At 40.4% G+C, this 13,094-nt stretch overlaps 1 long non-coding RNA gene across 2 annotated transcripts; it reads left to right on the plus strand.

The window, feature by feature from the left end:
- Positions 408-8,651, plus strand: LOC110389960. Of its 2 annotated transcripts, none has more exons than XR_002433473.1 (3): positions 408-2,912; positions 4,276-4,345; positions 8,438-8,651. It is a non-coding gene; the product is annotated as an uncharacterized LOC110389960 (long non-coding RNA). The 2 variants fall into 2 exon arrangements; XR_002433472.1 differs by lacking the exon at positions 8,438-8,651 and adding an exon at positions 6,107-6,449.

A 13,094-nucleotide genomic window follows, 5' to 3' on the forward strand; every position in this document is an offset into this window, starting at 1 on the left:
AAAATGACTTAGTTATATTGACGTGCTGGTAGCATAAAGTGCATCTTAGTTACATTCCATATTAGAATCATACAATGCTAGAATATCCTGCATTGGAAGGGACCCACAGGGATCATCGAGCTGAACCCCAGGCTCCACACAGCACCACGCAAAATTTAACCCTATGTCTGAAAACAGTGTCCAGATACTCCTTAAGCTCCAGCAGCTCAGGGCCATGCCCACTGCCCTGGGCAGCCCGTTCCATGCCCACCACCCTCTAGTGCAGACCCTTTCCATAACCCCCAGCTGCCCCTCCCCTGACACAGCTCCATGCCCTCGAGCCCTGTCGCTGTCACAGAAAGCAGAGCTCAGCGCTGCCCTCCGCTCCCTGTGAGGAGCCGCAGCCGCCATGAGGCCTCCCCTCAGCTCCTCTGCTCTGCGCTGAGCACAGTGAGGGGCATCAGCTGCTCCTCACACATCTTGCCCTCCAGACCCTTTCCTGTCTTCGTAACTCTCTTCAGGACTCTCACTAATAGTTTAATGTTCTTATATTGTGGCACCCAAACCCACACCCAGTGCTGGAGGCGAGGCTGCACCAGTGCAGAGCAGATCAGGACAGCCCCTTCCCTCACTCAGCTGGCACTGCTGGGCCTGGTGCACCCCAGGGAGCAGCTGGCCTATATCTTACTTATATTTCATGCTGGAGTTTAATAGCTCTGATGCTGGGCCCACCTTGAATGACAGTCATTGAACCAAGCCATAGCAACTGCCCATCCTTGTCAGAAACACTTTTGTTATCAACTTATTAAATCAGCAAAGCTTCTAACAGCTTGAAACATCCCAAGAGGTTTCTTTTCTAAACACCGACCCTGCCTGACATATATTTAGATACGCTAAGGAAGCATTAATAGACACAGAGCTGACTTGGCAGTGCTGGGATCCTGCACAGTACCACACACAGACTGCAGAGAGGCCCGAGTGACTTTTTAGAGCTCCTCATCGCTCTTACACCATTCTTCATTTTCTAATCCTTAATTAGCCTGACACATCTCAATGAAGCAGAAGAGCCAGAATGAGGTCCTGCTCATGAGCAGAAATTTCCATATCTGAATGTTCCTATTAAAATCAATTTTTGAAAGGATACAGTGGGAATGATTCATATGGATAAAGTTAGGTTAAGAGGTAATTTCATGGTAGTGCTTATTCATGGCTGTCTGATATTAGGCAAATAAGACCTTCAGTAAAATTGACAGAAGAACATTTAGAGCAGAGTTATAACTGAAGCTCCAGTTTTGCTGGAGCTGTTAAAATTAGAAAGCTAGAATTTCTGCAATATTATAAACATTTGTGACCAAAAGTTACAGAACCTTTTCACTGCAAAATACGGTTTTTAGTTATGGTTCTAGTGGTACAAGTGATTGATTAAAGTGAAGAAGATTAAGTACTTTTTTTCTGTCCTTAAGCCAAAATTACCACACAATCTTTTTATTTAAGATACAGAATAAATGTCTATTTAAATGTTTAAAGCCCTGAATATATCCTTACAGCACATGCAATGACATATTTTACCTTTGGCAGCCTGCATTCAGAAGCATCTTAGCCGACTCTTTTCCGCGGGGTAAAATACGATTACTAGCAAGCTCACCTCTTTCTCATCTTTGAAGACCAGCTTTCCCTAAACAATGTTTGAGATATTTCAGCTTTTAAACAGCAGGAAATATGACTCAAGCCTTCTTTGTTCTGATTTGTTTTTCTGGTGAGAAGAACAGAGACCTGATCTATGAGCATTACAAGTGCCAGGCAGACAGTTGGGTGCCTTTGACACAGTAGAAAGTCACCAATTGTGTTCAGTCAGATCTGCTACACTGCAAGGGGACGTGGAGCTATGTAGCTGTGGAGCTACCAGGACTCTAGAGATCTGAAGACACAGAAGTTACTTTACCAGCCTTGCTAAAATATGTGGAAGAGAGCTCAGGTGTGGGATTAGTGAAGCATTTGGCCAACATCCTCAAGAGGAAATACAAAGCCTAATAAATACTTGTGCCTAAAGCCTGGGAAAAAACAGGCCAATTCCCCATATTCCCTGACTTAGGTGGTTAATTCCACAGAGTAATGTTTTGGTTTTCTCCTTCACGTGAGGTTTTGTATTTAAAGCTAAAATTGTTTCACTGCCATACACACAATGGCATAACTTCAACACCTCTCCCAACAACTACAGCTGCTGGCAGCCAGTGTCTGCTGAGGATATTGTCCCATGCATTCCACAACACTGCTTTCAAAATAGATCATGTCTGTCTATCTATTGATCGATCTATCCATCTGTTTACTTCTGTAGGTGTACCTAAAATAAGCAGCTGCTTCCACAGAGGAGTTATTGCCATGTTTTTTTATACAACCTACTCCTCAACAATACTTCATAGATCTACATTCCTTTTTGCAGAGGTTGTAGTTAAATGAACACTGTTACCTTGCCCCTCTCTTTGTGTCCTTCAAAAGTTTTGAGCCCATTGATAGACAATAACACATTTATCACAGGAAAAGCATCTCAAAGGTAGCAAAATTACTGGCAGTTAAACTAAAATAAAACTAGGGGAGGAAATGTAATGCAAGTACCTCAGTTAGAAAAATTATTCCATCACGAATTAAATACTGGAGAATCCTTGCATAGGAACAGTTACAACTGTGCCTGTAGAAGGATGTAAGAGACAGGGAGCATCTAGTAACCAAATGCAAGAAAATCTTCAATCAAGAACTTGAATCAAGAGTTATAAAGACAACCACAGCTTATTAATTCTGTTGCTCACAAAATCGTTTTCTTTAATTGCATAATTGTATATTTTCTTAAGTAATCTTTTGTCACTTTGGGTTCCAACCCACAGCATGAAGAGGTGTCACTTTCTGCATCCATCCCCGTTAGCCTGCAGAAATGAGATGTAAGTCATTGTTACAGCTTTTATCCAATTTGCTATAAGCAGGTACGGTTAAGGCAACTCCTTAATGGTTTTTTTTTTTTTTTTTTTTTTTTTTTTTTTTTTTTTTTTAGGTTCTTACCAATGTGCTAAGAAAACGCATGTTCTCAGAGGGACAATTTTTAAAATGTACCTTCTTATTCAAAATAAAATGCTTGGTGGATGCTGATAAAAGAAATTGCAATTTTCAAAGAGGGCTTCTGCACAAAACACAACAGTTTGACAGAACATATTTTCTGTTGAAGGAGAGATTCTGCTGTGCATTAAATAGTGACTTAATGCTACTGAACCCAAACTAAAGCTGTTCAGATTGCAAACAGTCAGATTTCTTTTGAGCCTCTGCTTTGTCTGTCTGGTGCAACTGTATGCTAAAAATGATTAATTCTGTATGATTGAAATTTGCGGGGAACCTTGCAGGAGGTACTGTTACAATCTCAAAAATCAGCTATGGCTGGTTTGACAAGGGAAATCAAGTCTTAAGTAGTTATTTATTGGAGCATGTTTTAAGGGCTTTATATTCTATTTACAACAAAGGGACCATTTGTTTTTAAAAGCATGCAGTTTGTTCTTCCTATGTTATCTAATTACCTGTATTATCTGAATCTTCTCTTTGTTATCTAAACTGTAAATTTTAAGCTGATTTCACAGCAGCTAGAGTTTTCTTTAACATGCTGATGTAAATGTTTCTGCAGCGTGATAGATGTCAAGTCTGAAAAGACTACATAAGAACTCTTGCCTTAAAAACTGTTATTAGCAAACTATGCAGGAAAGTGTTTATATACAGTAAAATATACCTCCACATCATTCATGTTCTGCAGAACTTTGATGGAGGTTGTTACGCTTTCCTGTTAGAATAATTTAGTACTATCTTTTATATATGTATAATTAAACAGTGATGATTCCTGCCTTTTGTTGATGTCTGCTGTTTGTCACTTAAGTCCAGAGCAGACCTCTGGTCAGGCTTCTGCTCTCAGTTGTATCAATGTTGTATCACAGTTTATCAATATGCTGGAAAGAAAACCTTAGTGAATTCTTACATACATGTAATAGGTTGAGAGAAGCAGCTTTGTAGAATGCAGTACAGAAGGGTTCTAACAGAGGATGACGCATCTCATTTTCTGTAAATTTGAGTGATTTACTTAAAAACAGAGAGTACACAGAAATCTTTTCGAATGTTTTGAGGTTTCCAAGAATAAAATGAAATTCGAACATTAAAGGAAAGCCATGTTCTCTGGAAGGAAGATGATTTGCCAGAGGTAGGTGATTTATTTCTAATGAGGCTAGTACCATGTATCACTGGTTTTAATATTTATGATTCCATTTGCAGGCTTGCTCTGCATCTGTCCTTGCCTTAAGTGGGACCATTGGAAAGAAGCACTTCGCCAACGTTATCCGAGGTAAAACCTGAACACAGGCTGTCCCTGTTTTGGGGTGGTGTATCCCCACACTCCATTTGGGTTTCACTAAGCAGCAAGGTTTAGTTCCCACATTTGTAACACACATAGAGCAAACATCATACTGAGCTCTATCGATTGTAGCTTCTATTCCAAGGTATAATAGCAATTATGTCCTAAGATTATTCCTTCATTTGTTTTATTATAATTTTTCTGCTTAAAAATCAAACTGGACTCAGTGTTCTCATTGACTGAGAAAAAAGAAAATGAAATTCTATGTGAATTTGTAAAAAAAAAAAAAAAAAAGGCTGTCAAATCTATGTATTGGAATTCAATAATATTTTTACAACCTTTATTCTTACTGTAGGACTTTTAAGTCATCCAAAGTGGATAAGTCTTCCAGAGAATCCTTAACCTTTCTAGATTTTACATAGAAATGACAGTGAAGGAAACAAGGCTTGGGAATAAAGTATAGGTTTAAGGAATTTACATCACTTAACACAAATCTAGCAAACAATTTAAAGTGTGCTTATGTGAAAAGCATAGTCTTGTATTAAATAAAGTTTCTGACTTGTGTGAAAAGATGAATTCTAATGCATTCTGAAAGTATGAAAGGTTCAAAGAGAATGATCTGTTATTATTAAAGATTTATTGTACAGATACATTAAATTAAAATTAATAGTCTAATTATAAGTATTAGGGTCAGAGCAAATGTGAGGAAATGAAGTATCCAATCAAACAGTTTGAAATAGGAGCAGACCCAAATATTAAGAACAGCTGAAATTCCATTTTTTTTCCTGCAAGATACTAAAATATTTTAGGCTTTTAAGCAATCAGGCTGATGCTGTAAGATCAAAATGACTTTTCTTGATCTTATGGACCAGGTAGGAATGGCTTTTATTTCAAAAATTTTCCCTCTGGAATTTAGAATAAAATGACAATTCCAGTGAGCAGAAATAATTTTCAGTACTTAGTGGTCATTTCACTGCTAGCTTATGTGATTCTAAGGTCACACATTACCAGCTGAGACTGTTTCACAGCTCAAACCACACAATCCTACTTGTTTCTTTGCGTTGTTGCAAGTGAATGTGTGGTTGCACCACAAAAATGAAAAGTTGGTGCTTTTTTTCTCTCTTAGTTTCAAATTTCTTTATTGCCAACACTGACACAAGATATGGGAATATGCAAAACAAATGTGGGAAGGACAATGAGTTTCTGAACTCTTGAATCCAGAGTGATCTCCTTCCATTCCAAGTTCCATCAATGTACAGCATCAAAATGCACCGTAGAAGCAGGAAAGGTTTGAACTGCTTACTTACATATGGGAACACGTGGTAGTATAATGTATACTGGTGGTATACTTATTTCTCATAGTCTTACGTCAGCTTTATTTTCCTGCAGCAGAATAATTTGCTGGTGGACAAACTTAGCAAACTTATTTACAGACTCCTTTTAATACCTACGCGTTCATATTATCATGCTGGAAGCCTGGTAATAACAGTACAAGTAAATTCAAGACACTTTTATATTTTTTTAATGAAGAATTCACCTAATGAAGAATGTCTGTTATTAGCTTTCACAAAAATTCAGCATGTCAGAATTATTCATTTCATGCTCAGTAGGTAGGTTGTATTCACACAAAAGTGTGTGTCAGATAGTTACAAAGATGAATTGAATAATAATTCATATGGAATATTTCCTACCTTGTTAATGCAGTATCATCTTTTCTTCTTGCCGGAACTGAGTACATCTTTCTCTGTTCAGCAATAGATATGGACAATTTATGTCTATTCAAAAGAAAACTCCAGTCAGAAGCTGAGAACACAGTTCTATTGACTCTTATGGGAACAGAATGCTGCACAGTACTGTCCTTCAGAGGCTGTCAAGGTATTTAGAAGTAGAACAAGTACTACCCAAAGTCATGGCAAGTAGGATAATCCAAGGAATGAGCTAACAAGGCTCAGTCAGCCTCATGGATAACCCAAGAAATGAGCTGACAAGGCTCAATCAGCCTCATGGACAAAGTCAAATGCATTCTTGGAAAGGGAAATTATGGGATATATAGGTAGGAAGGACCTCTGAAGGACTTGGATCCAGCCCTCTTCTTAAGAACTAGATCAGGTTGTTCAAGGCACAACTTCTCCTGTTCTAATCCTATCTATGGTCACTCTCATTATGAAAACACTTTTTAATAAAATTTCCCGTGTCATGTGTATCTGTTGTGTTTCATGACACCATTGTGCATTTTCAGGAAGGCTCTGGCTTATCTGTGTCTTTCCTGTGCCTTCCCCTCAGGTAACCGAAGGCAGCAATTAGATTTCCCATTCAACTTTCTTCATGACGTCAAACAAACTCAATTGAATATCTAATGCTCTTGGTCCCCTCCTTGGCCTTGTCTGGTGTCATTTTATAAACAGCCATGTCTTTCTTGTAGCAAGGAGCCCCAAATCCAAACCCCAAACCAGTGTTTACATATGGTGTTACAATGGCTGAACAGAAAGAAAGAATCACTTAATTCTGAAAAATTATTCTGAAATTAACCTGCTGGTTACACTCGTGCTAAGAGAGACCAACAGGGATGTGGCTGGCCTCTAATGGTGGCACAGATGCATTGCTGACTTAGGTAGAATTCGTTGTCCTTAAGGTTCCCAGCTCTTTTCTGCAAAGCTACTTGCTCTTAATTTAGTGCCAATCCTACAGCAGTGCACGTTCTTAATCCCTTGCATGTGCATGACTTCACAACTGTCTTTGTGGAATTTTAAGAGGTTTGTATTTACCCCATTCCTCCAGCCTGTGAAGAGCCCACGTGAATAGCCGCCCTGACCCCTGACCTCCATATCTACTTCTCCCACAACTTGGTGTTGCTTTTTTGTGTGTGCGTGGAATGTCTGCAAGGGCAATATGTCTGTCATCTAGATGGCTAATAAAGACATTAAATGGTGTTGGCCTGAAATTGATACCTGACAACATGCCACTCATACCCAGTTCAATATTCAGTAAAACTCAGATCCTTTCCTGAAAATGCACTTTGTGAAATTATTCTGAGCTCACTGAAGCTGCTGTGTGGAGCCACTGGCTGCTGCCATGTGCATCTTTCTGCACAGTTTGCACTTGTCAATTTACAGCTGTGCAGCTGCCCAGCAACTGAAGGAGGAGTGTGGCAAAAGTGCAAACCAAAGCTTTCTTTCTTCTAGAAAAACAACATATTAACCAAGCCCAGAAGAGTTATATATACTGTGATTTTATTATTATTATCACTAATTTAAAGTTAAAGTTTGTATTTATCATACTGTTTTTTTTTTCTTCATGCTGAGTTTTCTTAATACTGAATCCTAGCATTTTGGTAAAGCTCAAATCTAAATGATGAATCATTTTCTTTTTGCTCTGGAATGAGAATGAGAATGTTGGGTTTTAATTTATTTCACTTTCTCCAGGTTCCCTGGCTGCAGTAGGGCAACCAGATGTGCAGCCCCCTGGGTAAAGCCTCTAGGTCTCTGGAGGGGCAGAGGTGGCTCAGCCACATGATCTGCCCAGCAATACTGGGCAGCAGGAGAAGGGCTGGTGAGAATCCAGTCTTTCCCAGCCTAATGATGGCTGGGCCCGCAGCAGTGAAGGAAACTGCTGCAGGGATGGAGCCCCTGCACAGGTTGTCTGTGCCCAGAGATGCTTGTTCCCCTGGTCTCACATTCCTTTGTCCTGTGACCCCTTGTCCTTTCCTTCTGAGAGTCTCTGGGGCACAACTAAGAGCCACAGAGACAGCCATGTGCATAGAGATGCTGGAGAGAATGGAGACTTCCCCAGAGCCACATGTGATCATGCTGTTCAAGGCCCAATTCCAGGTCTCTAGAGCAGGTATACTTGGGGATCATCCCTTTGTCCTGGGAATGGAGCTTCCCCACTGGGAAAAGTTCACCAGATACCAGTCTTCTACCCCTAGACTCTGCTGTCCACCTAGCACTGGAGGGAGACCAGGTGGCTAGCATGACCTGCCCACCAACTGTAATTTCTGTTGTTCCTGACGCAAAAGAAACCACAGTGTCTAGAGACTGCACCCTTGGTTTAAAGTCCTCAACTCTTGTGTCCTCTACTTTACAGGTATCCAGAATCTCCCAGGAAGAGAGGTTGTGGTGAGGTGAGAGTTGGCCTCTTCTCCCATGTAACTAGTGATAGAACTAGAGGGAATGGCCTCAAGTTGCACCAAGCAAGATTCAGGTTATCAAACCTTATCAAACATTATCAAACACTTCTTCAAGAGACAGTGGTCAGGCGCTGGAATGGGCTGCCCAGGGTGGTGATGGAGTCACCGTCCCTGAAGGTGTTCAAGAAACATCTGGATGCTGTACTGAGGGACATGGTTTGGAGAGAAATATTGGTGATAGGTGGATGGTTGGTCTGGATGACCTTGGAGGTCTTTTCCAACCTTGGTGACTCTATTCTGTGACTCTGTACCTCATCCAAAAGAAAAAATGGCAAATGGCAATATATAGCTGTTGCACTGGATCTTACTGCTGGCAAACAAGTAATAGAGGAAGGTGAAGGCAGTGCACAAATAGGAGAAATACGAGCAGTTGCCCTAGAACCACAAAATGGAGCAAAAATCATGTATGTAGATTCTTACACTGTGTGGGCTGGTGCCACACAGCGGCTCTGTCAATGGGAAGCCCTGAATTGGGAAGTAAATGGATCCCCAGTTTGGAGGGAAAAGGATTGGCAATTTTTAGTAGACATAGCCAGGAAAACACCTTTTAAGATGGGATGGGTAAAAGCCCATGCTAAGGATAATCAGCCAGCCACAAAATGGAATCAAAGAGTGGATGAGGTAACTAAAATTAGGAAAATCCTGACTGGTATCGGTTGGGAGAACGGTTACATCAGATCTTAGGTCATATAGGCAAGAAAGCACTTTATTTTGCTGCACAGAGCAAAGGCTTGACCCTGTCAACTGTTATCACGCGCGGAACTGAAATAAACTTAGAAAATGAATGGAGTTGGGATAGTACTAACATTCCCAACTCCTAGGAAACACAGGACAAGAAACAAAGGTAGGGTGTCAGATGGCCGATGGGTCTGCCAGTGAGAAGGCAATTCCGATCTCTGTGACTAAGGTCAAATCAAAAAAAAAGGAAGAAAAATTTGTCCCACTGAAAGATCAGTCTGTTGGTACAATTTTACTTTACTACGACCTGTTTTTGTAGTTTATCTCTGGGCTTAACATGACATGGGACTATCACTTAAATTTAGAATGAGCATTGTCGAAAACAGAATAACAACTAACCTGTCTGCATTAACTCCTCTCAGTAATCTCACTTTTGTAAATAAAAAAAAAAACTCTATCCCCACAAATTTATGAAATTGGACTGTATGCTGGCAGGAATACAGGCCAACATCAGGTATTCTGTCTTCCTCTTATGAGTGAAGCATGCAGTGCTTTAGTCTCCTTCCATGACAACATCTCCTCAACTAGAATGTGACTTCACCCTCCCTTTGTAAAGAAGGCTGTAAATCCTTCTTGAAAAGGTCCTAGTGACCCTAGTGTGCCAGAATAAAGTTCCTGTAGTGCAGGAAACTGTCCTGGATCCACTCTGTCTCCTGTCTTCAATTGCAGTTTTACTGGAGTACAGGTGGTTGGAAAGAGTGGCAGCCCGACACCCTGCTGCAGTGGATTGAACACAGGAATACAGCAGAGTCTCATCTGTTACTTAGAAGCTCTAGAAAGTATACATATGGAAATAAATAACCCTAACACTGCTTAGGTATTTTGCAAGTGTTTCTCAGTGCATCTTGAAATACCAGCTGCAGGATTCTGTTAAATACACCTGACTTGTTCCCACTTGCAAGGCCAATTACAGCTTAGGCTTTCCAAATATAACAATATACAGGCAATAAAGGAATCTGAAAAATAAGCTGAGCACATACAGAGTGATTTTTTAATTGACAGATTTGGTTTCCAGCAAATAGGGATTATAAGTCTCCTGTGCTAAAGTTACTGTTTTATTTTCAGCTCAGTAGCCTGGGAAACTAGCTGCAAATACATGTTGAATTATAGTAACTTTCTTCTTTATACAATACTTTTTTTTTTCCATCTCTCTGGAGTTTTGTAACAGACAAGTGTGTCTACTTTTGAAGCTCAAAAAAATAGCCAAGTTGTCTAAGGAGACTTAAAATTCTCCTGTAACCTCTGATGGCAGTGAGTTCTGAGATGGGTTTGTTTTGCACTGGATTTATTCAGAGGCTTTTTTCATTTTTGAAAGGTTTTCATCTTCTTCCCTTGATTCTGAGCCAAAGGAGTTTTTCTTGATGCTACAGATAGTTCCAGGAAACACCAAGGCCATAGCAGCAGACAACTTTTGTGTAAGCTCAAATGACAGGTCCATAAATCACCGCTCTCTTGGTACCGAGACCCAAGTTTGTTCCTTGCTCGGCCAGCAGGTGGAAGCAAGCAATGGCACATATACCCTCATAACTGCAGCTCTAGCCAAATGTTACCATTCGGGCCTGTAATCAAGAGAGGAAATGCTAATGACATGACTGTGCAGGGCTCTTTGTTCTTTAGGTACTTTCTGCTGCATATTTCTATTAACCATTTCTGACGGAGTCTCTGTGTTGCTTTCTATACTATCTGCTCTGCTTTCAACTTTTCTGTTTGCCTTTTTGTTACCACTACTCATTGTCACTTTGGAGCAGACTCAGTGCTGCAGATGACTCAGAGTGGACTCTCTGTATGTTGTTTAGCTGACCTGAGGCATGTATTGCCAGAAACAGAAAAGAAGCATTTAGATATTGAGCATCAGTGTCTGGTAGTGTTGGGGAACAGGGCCAACCTGGCAGACTGATGACGGGTGAGGCTGCTGCAACTCTAGGGCCAATGTCCAACCAGAAAGAAGGCCAAGCATATATCCCCCATACCTACACCTACATACCTATACAACACATGCATACATAGCCAGAGTACCACACAAAGCACCACAAAGCACAGAACACATGCAGAAGTGAAGAGCAGCAACAGCTTTAGCCTGTTTCCCTCTCTAGAAGCTCAGGATAGGGGTCCATCAGCATGAGGAATTCTATGTGCAAGTACAGTGTGGAAGGTTGGACTTGGTGATCTTGGAGATCTTTTCCAACATAGATGATTCTATTGTGTGTGTACGCATGTGTCTGCAGCTGAGACAACAGCAGCAGTTAGCTACTGGATGGGCTAGGGGAGTCCCAGCCAGCTTCTGGAGGGACTGCAGGGATGGAGTTAAATTGCTTCATTGAAGTTTGTGTGGTACTGCTTTAGATTTGTGCTCGTAATATACCAATGTTTTAGCTGTAGCCAAACAGTGCTCGCACAGTGTCCCAGCCTTCTCTTTCTCAGCCTGCTCACTGCATTAAGTGGCTAGGGATGAGCAAGATGTTGGAAGGGAACACTGGCAGAACTAAACCATCCAAAGAGATATTCTGTACCATGTAATGTCATGCTCAGTAATAAAACTGGAGGGGAGTTTTTCGAAGGTAGCCATCACTCAAAGAGTCAGGGGGTATTGGTCTGCAGGTTGTGAGTGATTGCTTTTGCATCATTTGGAGTGTGGGTTTTGAGCTTGTTTTTTCTCATCACATATTAAACTGTCTTAATTTTGACTCATTAGGGTACTTCTTCTTGCTTTCACCCTTCTGATTCTCTCCTACATTGTGCTGGGGAGAATGAGTCAGCAACAGAGCAGGGACTTTGCTGCCCACTGCAAGGTGATTTTGGAAAAGATATTCTGATTTTTTTTGCAGCAGCATCTGCTCTTCATCATATATTGCGTTCTCTTAAGTGGAGACAATGCATGTAGGAAAGAAGAAAGGTTAAAATATGCCAACTTTCATATTTCTAAAGAAAGTTATCCTGAAAGACACTAAAAAAAGATCACATCAGATCTGGTAGAATTGACCAAGAAAAAATCTGCACATGATGAGAGTAAGGTGCTCGTGAAGACTCTGAGTTTATCTTCACACTGAATAAGAATTTGCTACATGTAAGAAGCCAGAAAACTCCTGACATTTTGGAAGCAATAAGGAAATGCCTATTTAAAGTATTATCAGACAATAAAGGGCAATACAGATCTCAAGGCCTAGTAATTGCAGCACTTAAAGCTAGTTTCAAATAGGACTTCACATAGCAGGGCATGCAGTTGACAGAGTGAAAGGTAAAATTGAGAGCCTAAGTAGGAAAAGGACAGAGGAAACAGCACTTCTCAGAACTATTATTTCTGATATCCTATGAGGCAACAAGATTCAGAATAGGTGATAGCTTCAGTGAAATACTCTGGAGCCCTAATAAGTTTAGCAATACAAATAAATGCTATGAACAAGATTATTCTTAACAGCCACATTCATCTGTGTATTACTTCAATGGTAGGGATCAAGTATGACATAAGGCATACTGGAATTATTAGTCAGTTTGTGGAAAGTGTGATGAGATGGTGTCTACTCACAGCCCAAGTCTTAGACTTATCAACAGGCAATTTATTAGAAAATCACAGTACTTCTTAAAAAGCCTACCAATTCCCATAAAGTATTTCCAAGATCATTAAAAAAAAAATACATGTGGCCTGATGAGATCCCATATTACAAAACCTTTGTAAGTAGCTTAGAAGTGATGGATACCGTAGATGTCTTTAGATGATATTTTGAGGTTTCGTTTTAACCCAATTTATCACTTTCAGCTAGGTGATGACAAGCTGAAGGCTATATCACTTTCTGGCTGTTAATAAACTGAAACTTTCTC

The sequence above is a fragment of the Numida meleagris genome, chromosome Z (genome assembly GCF_002078875.1).
Source record: "Numida meleagris isolate 19003 breed g44 Domestic line chromosome Z, NumMel1.0, whole genome shotgun sequence".
NCBI lineage: Eukaryota > Metazoa > Chordata > Aves > Galliformes > Numididae > Numida > Numida meleagris.